This window comes from Heliangelus exortis, chromosome 8, assembly GCF_036169615.1.
Source record: "Heliangelus exortis chromosome 8, bHelExo1.hap1, whole genome shotgun sequence".
NCBI lineage: Eukaryota > Metazoa > Chordata > Aves > Apodiformes > Trochilidae > Heliangelus > Heliangelus exortis.
Window position 1 is genome coordinate 22,213,042 of NC_092429.1, and position 8,941 is coordinate 22,221,982.

The 8,941-nt window shown below is 36.8% G+C and overlaps 1 long non-coding RNA gene across 4 annotated transcripts in view; it reads left to right on the plus strand.

The window, feature by feature from the left end:
- The window catches only part of LOC139799245 (uncharacterized), a 68,386-nt gene extending 62,000 nt beyond the window's left edge, over positions 1-6,386 (plus strand). For 2 of the 4 annotated variants that reach the window (XR_011727195.1, XR_011727192.1), the window contains exons 5-8: positions 1,880-2,894; positions 5,259-5,325; positions 5,429-5,500; positions 5,585-6,386. This is a non-coding gene — a long non-coding RNA (uncharacterized lncRNA). The remainder of the gene's footprint in view (positions 1-1,879; positions 2,895-5,258; positions 5,326-5,428; positions 5,501-5,584) is intronic. The other 2 variants (XR_011727194.1, XR_011727193.1) reach the window with 2 other exon arrangements.
- The last annotated feature ends 2,555 nt before the right edge of the window (positions 6,387-8,941 follow it).

Genomic DNA, 8,941 nt, shown 5'->3' on the forward strand with positions numbered 1-8,941 from the left:
GAACTCTAAACCAGACTGTGTTTGCATTTTCTACTGTTTTGACTTACATTGCCTGAGAACTTAAAATTACTGAAATATTTGCTGAAATATTAAAGCATAATAGTCAGTAGGTGAGCATTACTTCATGGATATTAATGTAAAAAACAGTAAAAAGCAGTTGCTGTACTTCATTCACTGATCTAAAGAACAGATGTTTGCATATGATTTATAGACACTGAAGTATGTGCATGTCTTCCATAAATAGTAATGTGTTCCAGTAACAAAGAGTGAACAATTGTCATCCAAAAGGCTGGGAAACTGCAGGCAGTATTTAGAATTTATTCACCAGTTTCTTGGCTTTAAATAAAAAACAAGGCTTATAAATCAAGTGCTACAACCCTATGTGTTGGAAAAGATCTTACAATTTCAAAAAGGACTTGCAACATGAAGTAATAGATTGCAGAATCAGGCTCAGTAAGTCAGATATAAAAGTCTGATTAGAAGACAGAAACTGATTTGTTAAATAGGAGTAATAATTTACATCAATTGAGGTACAGTAAGCCTAAAGCAGTGAGCAAAAGGCAATACTGCCTTGGTTATTTTCACATTAAATTTTGGAATTACCTTCAGTATTTTGTTATATTTTTATAATTAATCAGGGGAAAACTTATTTTTTAAGTTTTGAACTCCACAATTAAATTATTTCTGGAAATACTTTTTGATTGAACTAATATCATTGCTGCTCCTCACATTTGATCTTTTTGTAAATTAGCTCTGCTAATCAACATCCTGCCTCACAGCCTGTGTTGTAGACATGTAATATTATCTGTTGGGTTTAATTTCAAGAACATAGTCAATTTTTGGACACCAGACTTACTAAAAGAAAAACTTAGTCAAAGGCTACAAAGACATGAGCCAGCATACCTGGAGATGTCCTGGTTTCTGGGCCAGCAGAACCCTGATAGGACTCAATGAGCTGCAGATTGCTCTTAGATGGCTGTGCTTGACAAACAAGTTTTTACTCAGTATAAAAAAAGTCTTGTGATCAGTATTGCACCTCGGAAAGGCTATTCTGGTGTGCCAAGATATTTCCCCTCCCTGCTATTTCACAAGCAAGAACCAGGATGATTCTGCATAACTTCAGATTTCTTTATACCACAATGTAGAAAAAGCAGCCTTGTAGAATGCAGAATTTCAAGAAGGCAATCACAATTTTCTCTCCTGTCTCAGACTGGCACTAGTTCTTCAAGATGTTATGCAGCTGCTACTTTTCTCCAGAGGTGTCTGTATTCCAATAGGTGGTGAAATAATCCTTAAAACACTTTTTTTTTCCAGCAGTGGTTTACAAAGATGATTCCAGACGCTTAAGTCTACACAAAAACATTGTGATTGTCCAGTTGGATTTCTTGAAAATCTTTGGCCTTGGAATTACTGCATTGGTAATTAGGAGCTATATTCCAACACACTGCAGAAAGAGCTGTAGCTAGTGTTTGTAGAGTACAGCAGGAGTCTTGGATTACAATGAAATTTATAGGATTCTGATCTTTTAGTTTTTTTGAACCACAGAAAAAATTAACACTTCTCATTTTGTCAGAAAAAGGACTTCCTCTTTATGGCTGCACAGAGGTTTTACTTTCAACAGATAACTCAAAGTCATCCAAGACCAAATTGAATCTCTAATAACCACAGAAAGCTGGATTTCTTCCTTTGGTCAAAGCACAGCAGTGTAAATATTTAGTGAGACTTGGTATTACTGATAATTTATTGCAGGTAAAACATCAATAATGCATGATAATTTGTCATTTGAGAAAGGGTCAATAAAATTGACGAACACTAAAAAAAATAAGAAATTATTATAAGAACAGCTAACTGATCATTCTACTTCACTTTTTTTTTCCAGATGAGCATCCAGGTGCCAGCTGGTGTAAAGGCAGATGCCACTGAGGCCAATGGAGCTGTGTCAGTTTACACAAGCTGACAATCTGATCCTAAGTGTGTTAGGGACATTTTTAGACACTGCCACTGGAATTCACTTTTGCAACATCCACAAGTTACATTTCTTCCTGTCCCCAAGTATACATCTGGAAGCCTCTTGGCAGAGTGTGAGAGAAGGCAAGTAGGAGGTGGAAGTAGCCAACAACTGTATCCATGAGATAACTTTGCAAGATGAGTATTAACACTATTGTTCTGTTGTCTTCCTTTTAGCCAAATGTGTTTGCCTTCAATGTCTTAGCTCCACCTTCCAGCATGAAGCCAATGCCAGCAAAAAAAATTGAATGCATTTTAAAATTGACCATAAAAATATGTTCACATACTATTCTAATCAGTGTACAGTCTCCCTGTCTTAATGTATCATGAGGGAAATCAAGTAAGAAAAACTCCCAAACCTGAGATCTGTGTATTTACCTATTTGTTCCTAAGCAATCTCACTGCTGTACAAGCAGTAGGACTGTTAAAACTACAAACAAGTCTGAAGTAGCCTGCAAGCCAGGGCTGTCTGACACCTTCATTTATATTTCATTTATATGGGGGAGGAAGAAGGAAGAAAGGAAGAGGTGGGGCAGTAAGCTGGGCAGAGTAGTACTTCACAACAACTCAGTCATCATTTCTTAGTAGGGAGAAGGAGCTTTAATTGTTTTGCATAAGGCAGCTGCTAAACGTGAACATACTGCACAGCAGTTGCCACTATCAGCCAATACAAAGAACAAAATGGAAAGCTAAATAATTAGAATCTAAGATGCATTTCAGATGGCATTGAATTAATTGTTTGTTTGTGCAGAACACCATCAAGATCTTCAATTTAGGTCATGTCATCAGGAGGAGGAAGAGGGTTGAAGACTGAGGATGAGATGCTCTACTTCACACAGTTGCCCTCTGGAAGGACTGGCAAATGCAGTCACTTAAATTAAGTACAGGTCATCAGACAAGATATCTAATCTATTCCTAAGACAGGCAGCTCTAGCAGTCCAAATCCCTATGGCCTTTACAGCAACACAATGAACTGCTTCCTCATGTACCTCTGTCAATTCATGTTAGGTTCCAATTTTTTTTAAAGCAGTATTTCATGTACGCCATCAGCCTATTGCTCATAGCAAGGAAAATGCTTTGGTTTATTTATGACCTAGTAACCTTAAATAAAAAAAAAAAACCAACATACATCCAACCTGAATGTTCACATAAGCCTGCAGATCTGAAACAAAATTTGAAATAAAGCTGGCATTTGCAACAACTAGCTAAGCCTGTCAGGGGATTTAAAAAAATATGAAAACCAGATGAGAGAAGATGAAAGCATTTTTACCCTGCATAACCTGCACACATCAGGAATCAGGGCTGGAGCTCAGAAATGCTTTTTTGTACTTACAAGTTTCAGCCCATTTCAACATAGGCTTGGTAACCAAGGAAATACCAAGGTTTTTTCCATTGGGGTGTGGGGAGGGAATAATAACAACCTGTGAAAGTATTTCCTTTTAAGATGCAATCCACCAAACCACAAGCTCTACATAGCTCTTCTCCTCCATCTACATCCCATCCTCACTGCCAGGTATCAGCCAGGCAATGCCCCATATTGAAATACAAAGTGACAAATGGAGGCAGGGAATAACAACATAGGAATAAGTATTGAAAGAAATTGCACACAGGAAAAAAAAAAAGTTATAATAGGGCAGATTTTCATGTTATATGTGAGCAACCCTAAAACATGAAGTCTATGAATTTGGCTAGAATAATGTTAAACACATGCACAAAAGGCTGCTGAGTGGGGAGACATTCTCTCATCACTCATGCTGGGGTAAGGAACTCCTTTTGTAATATCCGTGGAATTAAACCATGGAAATGCCAGTACAAATAAAATGGGAAGGTGGGGGAGGGGGGGGGTGTGGAAATCAAACTCCAGAGGTAAAGTATTGGCAGCAAATACTTAATTCCTCCCACCCCTGTCCCCCACCCCCCCCCCCCCAAAAAAAAAAATTGTATCAAAAAGAAGAAAACAAAAAAGTGTTGACTGTCATATTGACTCGAATTCAGAATATTCATAGTCAGTGGCCTTCCGAAGCACAACAAACCTAATATGCCATAAAAAAGAAAATTAGTTAATTCCATTCTTGCCTAGTTCTCCAATAAGCTATATTAATGATTATCCTTTATATGTACTTAATAGATAATTTAATTAGATGTTTCATATTTTAAAAATTAAATATTAAATACATATTAGTATATGTACGCATATGTATATATACACATAATTTAACACATTTAAATGATGTAATAAATACCTCCACATGCAGAGCAATTTGTTGAAAGAAACAGCTAGAAAAAAAGTCCTTGTTGTTTTTTACAAAATAGATTCAGGCACCACACTTACACCCTGCAGTTTCTTGATGCTGTTTCCCTTTACACAAGTAGTAACCAAATTTACCAAATTTAACCAAATACCCCTCAACATTTATAAAGATTAGATACATGGATGAGAAAGAATATAAAATGTCTTTTACCAAAAACAAGACAACTCTGAACCACAAGACAGCCTTCTGTAGGAAAACTCTGCTTACAGACAACAAGTTTATCATGGTTAACCTTCTGATCCAGCCTCTAAAACCCCTCCCCTACAAAACAAGAATTGCTGCCCTGTTTGGGGGTTTTAATTTTCTTGTTATTATTTCTATTAAGAATAAGGACAATTAAGTTGAAAAGTTCAGAAGATTGGAAAAAAATGTTGTGCTGCTGAGGGAAATTTTAAGAATAAGCACTCTGTGATGATCAAGCTCTGAATATGGACACCATGCTGCCACCTGAAAAACAAATGAAAATCATAGAATCATAGAATTGGCTGGGTTGGAAGGGACCTCAGAGATCATCAAGTCCAACCCTTATAAATCTAGGTCATCAAGCCTTTATGTCCATTCACCTTTTTTTCCTCCTGAAAATTATTATAGCAGATTCTCCATGAATGACAACTTGTAAGGAAAAAGGGCCTTTTGTCTAAGACATTTATTGAGAAATTAAGTCTTCTTAAGAGAAAATATTTCCATCAATCCTAAGCAAGTTTAGATGCACCTCCTGAACTCTGTCAGGAGAGGAAAATTTTACTTGATGGGTGATATATTGGCAAAACTGATTCAAAAAACTTAGTCAGGCCTGTTCATATACAAGATTTTGTGTCTTGTGTGTGAGCTATGAAGTTCAGTTTCATCAAATAACAGACAGCATTAACCTGTTGGTGTCTGGATCTCCATCCTGTATTGTTAAAACCTGAATAAGTGAAGTATCTTTTCTTTTTGTAGAAAGAAGTTTGGAAAAGTGCCAGCTCTCTGATCAAACCTGAAGTAGGACGGGCGGAGAAGGGTGTTGGTAAGAGACAAAAAAAAAAAAAAAAAAAAAAATTACTGAAGTTGCATCATTTGTATGACTGAAATCACTGTGTGAATTTTGATTCCCCCCCCCCTCCTTTCAGACATTTGAGGATGCTGTCAAGTCAATGGAGCTCTGTTGTAGTGGTTGCTTCAGTGAACATTCAACGCTGTCGGTGAGTTTGGAATTAAAGTGAAAACCATCGACCGTTGATTGTACCCTCCAGCTAACCATCCTCCTCCTTACTTCATGCTTTCAGGCCTTAACACCGAGGATAGCAACCTAACCACCACATGATGTTTCTCCCCCATCCTGACAAGCTTTACAAAAAAGGTCACAATCAACATTCATTGCTGTCGGTGGGTTTAACTATGTGGACAAGCTCACTGAACAATGAATGCAACTGTGGCCCCACACATTTACAGTTGCTGGTGAGAGGAACATCAGCTCTGAGAGCAGTAGTGAAAAGAAAATACTTCTTATAGGCTCTATTTTTCCAGTAAAAAAAAAAAATAGTTGAGGACATCCACTGTTTGCTTGTGTTTTAGGTGTGTATAATTTAGCTGACTAGAAAATAGAAAATCACTTCCTTTTTCTGGAATATGTCTTCCCAGGGTTCTGCGCTGTTGAAACCATACAAATCTTTACTCAGTGGGTATATGAAAATAAATAATGTAGTGAGTTTTATGTATATTCTCCTAACGACTAAGTATAAGAGAAATGAGTATTAAAAAGCTCAATTTTAAGCAGGCATTCTGGAGCAGTTAAAAAATTTCTACTATACTTGTCAAATACAAATGGTAGCCAGATTTTTAAAATATGGATAAAACATTATATAAAAAATTAATTCATTTTAGATTAATTTAAAGCACCTAAAGAAATATTATTAAGCACATACTATCATATGGGAATTTTTAGGGATCCTAAAGATAACAGAAAAATGTATATCCAGAAACAATAATGGAACAGTAGTTAAACCATAAAATTACTGTAACCTTTGGATATCTATGTCACACTCTTGGTATTGCTGATAGTAAAAAGTAAATAAAAGTGTAAACAAAGCTCCCAACTTTGTCCTGACTTCTTTACAAGCCTTTATTAACCTGGTCAGACACACAGAAGAGGCAGCTACATTTCCCACATCACAGTGATGCAAGGTAAGTGCAGCTTTCAGACTTATTGCAGCTCACATTCTGCAGTAGGAATTGCTTCCTAAAGTTGGGTCATTGCATTTCTAGTGTTCCCCTTTATACTGACAGGGTCCAGTAACAATATTTCAGCCTGATTACTTACAAGGTTTCCTGAGCACACCAGTTACACAACACATATCTTGTGTTCTGTACTTATTTGACCTGTATTTCACCATGTAGCAATTGAGGGGGATGTAAGCATCATTGACTAAGATAATATTTTTTCATTGCAATGTTTGAAAAGAACCCACAGGATCTATAGGTCAATTAATACTATTTTGGTCAGAAACAACAATTAAAAAGAAGAATTGCTATGCATCCATGACTTCTCAGCAACTATGCTCCAAGAAAAGCCTGAATCTTTAAGTCTACTCATTTCTACAAAAATGGGAACTTGAATTGCTAGACTTACACATTGAAAATAAAGATCATATTAAAAGTAGGAATCAAAGATAAATACCTAGAAGCAAAAATTTTCAAATTAAGGTGTAGCTAGTATGTTCTTGCAACAGTATTCATCATTGTTCCTTACTGGAACCTAAAAACCAGGTCCTATTTCCGCAATATATTTGTTAGTGCTCATCATAATTATGTTACCTATTTTAAGAGAGAACATACTTAGCAAAACAGAAGATTCTAGAATTTGGTAACATTGGAAAAAAACAATGTCCTGGAGCATAGGTGGCTTCTGTTTATGTTTTCTATGCTAACTGATAACATCTGATTTAATAGCACTGAGAGTACAGATTCCAGTGCAGGAAAAAGATAAGGTAAGGTTTATCCTTTTCTAAGGCAGCACTTTTCCTCAAAATATATCATTCCCTGTTTTCTACCAGAATTTTGTTTCATACATAAACAGCAACAACTCAGACCCTACTAGGACCAGGTGCAGAAACTTCAGTCAGCTTTGACTCTTCAATAATCAGTCCACACCTGTCACAAGTATAAAAAATATTTTCACCTGGGCTGCAAGTTTCCACTTGCACAGACCCTGCAGCAATGGTCTCTCTCATCAGTGGTGACTTATACAACGTTTATCAGTGATTTTACCAACACCAAGTCTTCATATAGAAATAGAAAAGTGTCTTAGTGTATAGATATAACATTTCATACAACTTAACTAATGCTCAGCTTCTACAGATGTAATTTACAGAATGTTCATTGGCAAAACCATACCATGGTTCCAAACCTCATGAAATGGATCAAGGGCTGGACTTGTGTCTAAAGGGTTGGACTTGATGATCTCAGGGGTCCTTCCCAAGCTGATTGATTCTGTGAAAGACTCCAGCTTGCACACGTCTTTCCTTAATTTGTAAAGCCACAGAAGAATCTCATTTTGGTAGTGGTAGCTGTGAAATGCTGTGGAAAGACTTCATGGTCATTTTTATGTTTGTGATTTTTAATTTTTTTGTTGTTGTTTTTAATACAGTACATATGTACTCGGTGAAATGCCCATGGGCCATAAACACTTTGGAAAAAAAAACAAACCTGCTCTTCAGTGTCATTGTAAATAATTCACTTACAGCAATATTTTTAGGTCAAGCATATCAAAACCTGCAGTAAACATGATGGACCTTGACATAATAAGAGCACTAGTTTTACAGCAACAGAGAAGGAATATATTTGACATATAAGATCAGTTGCTGTTCCCCAACTGGGAAGCAATTTGTGCTTGAAGACAGCAGAGGTGATACTAGGGGCTCATTATAAGATTTGAATCATAGAGTGATCATGGTTGGAAAGAACCTTTGAGATCATCAAATCCAACCACCAGTCTTCCACCACTGTAACCACTAAATCATCTCCCAGAGTACCCACATCTACCTGGTTTTTGAATACCCCCAGAGAGAGCAGCTCCATCTCCTCCCTGGGTAAGCTGTTCCAATGCTTCACCACTCTTTCTGTGAAGAAATTTTATCTAATATCCAATCTGATTTTCTGGAGCAACTTGAACTCACATCCTCCTGTCCTATTGCTAGTCACTAGGGAGAAGAGGCCAACACCCACCTTGCTACAACCTCCTTTCAGGTAGTTGTATATTGCAATAAGGTTGAAGTTGTTTACTTACCTCAATGTTTTTGTTTTTTTTTTTATCCTGACTTTTAGCATGAGATGGGTCAAAACATCTAACCCAATATTTTCTGCATCAAGTCTATAACTCAAGTCTAGCAAGTACAGAAAGATACTCCTTTTTACCTCTAAGATTACAAGTCAAAGAATTCCTGTGATAGTAGCCTGTGACATGTGGGACCATGGCAGGGTGGATATGTCAGACTCACTTTTTGGCATGGCCTAACACCACCACACTAATATCCCTTGCTTTACAGATGGTGAAATGTCAGACAGTTAATGAATTACATATAGAAAAGGTCTATTGCCAAACTTGAAGCAGTATCTAGATGATCTTGGACTACAGTCATATATCC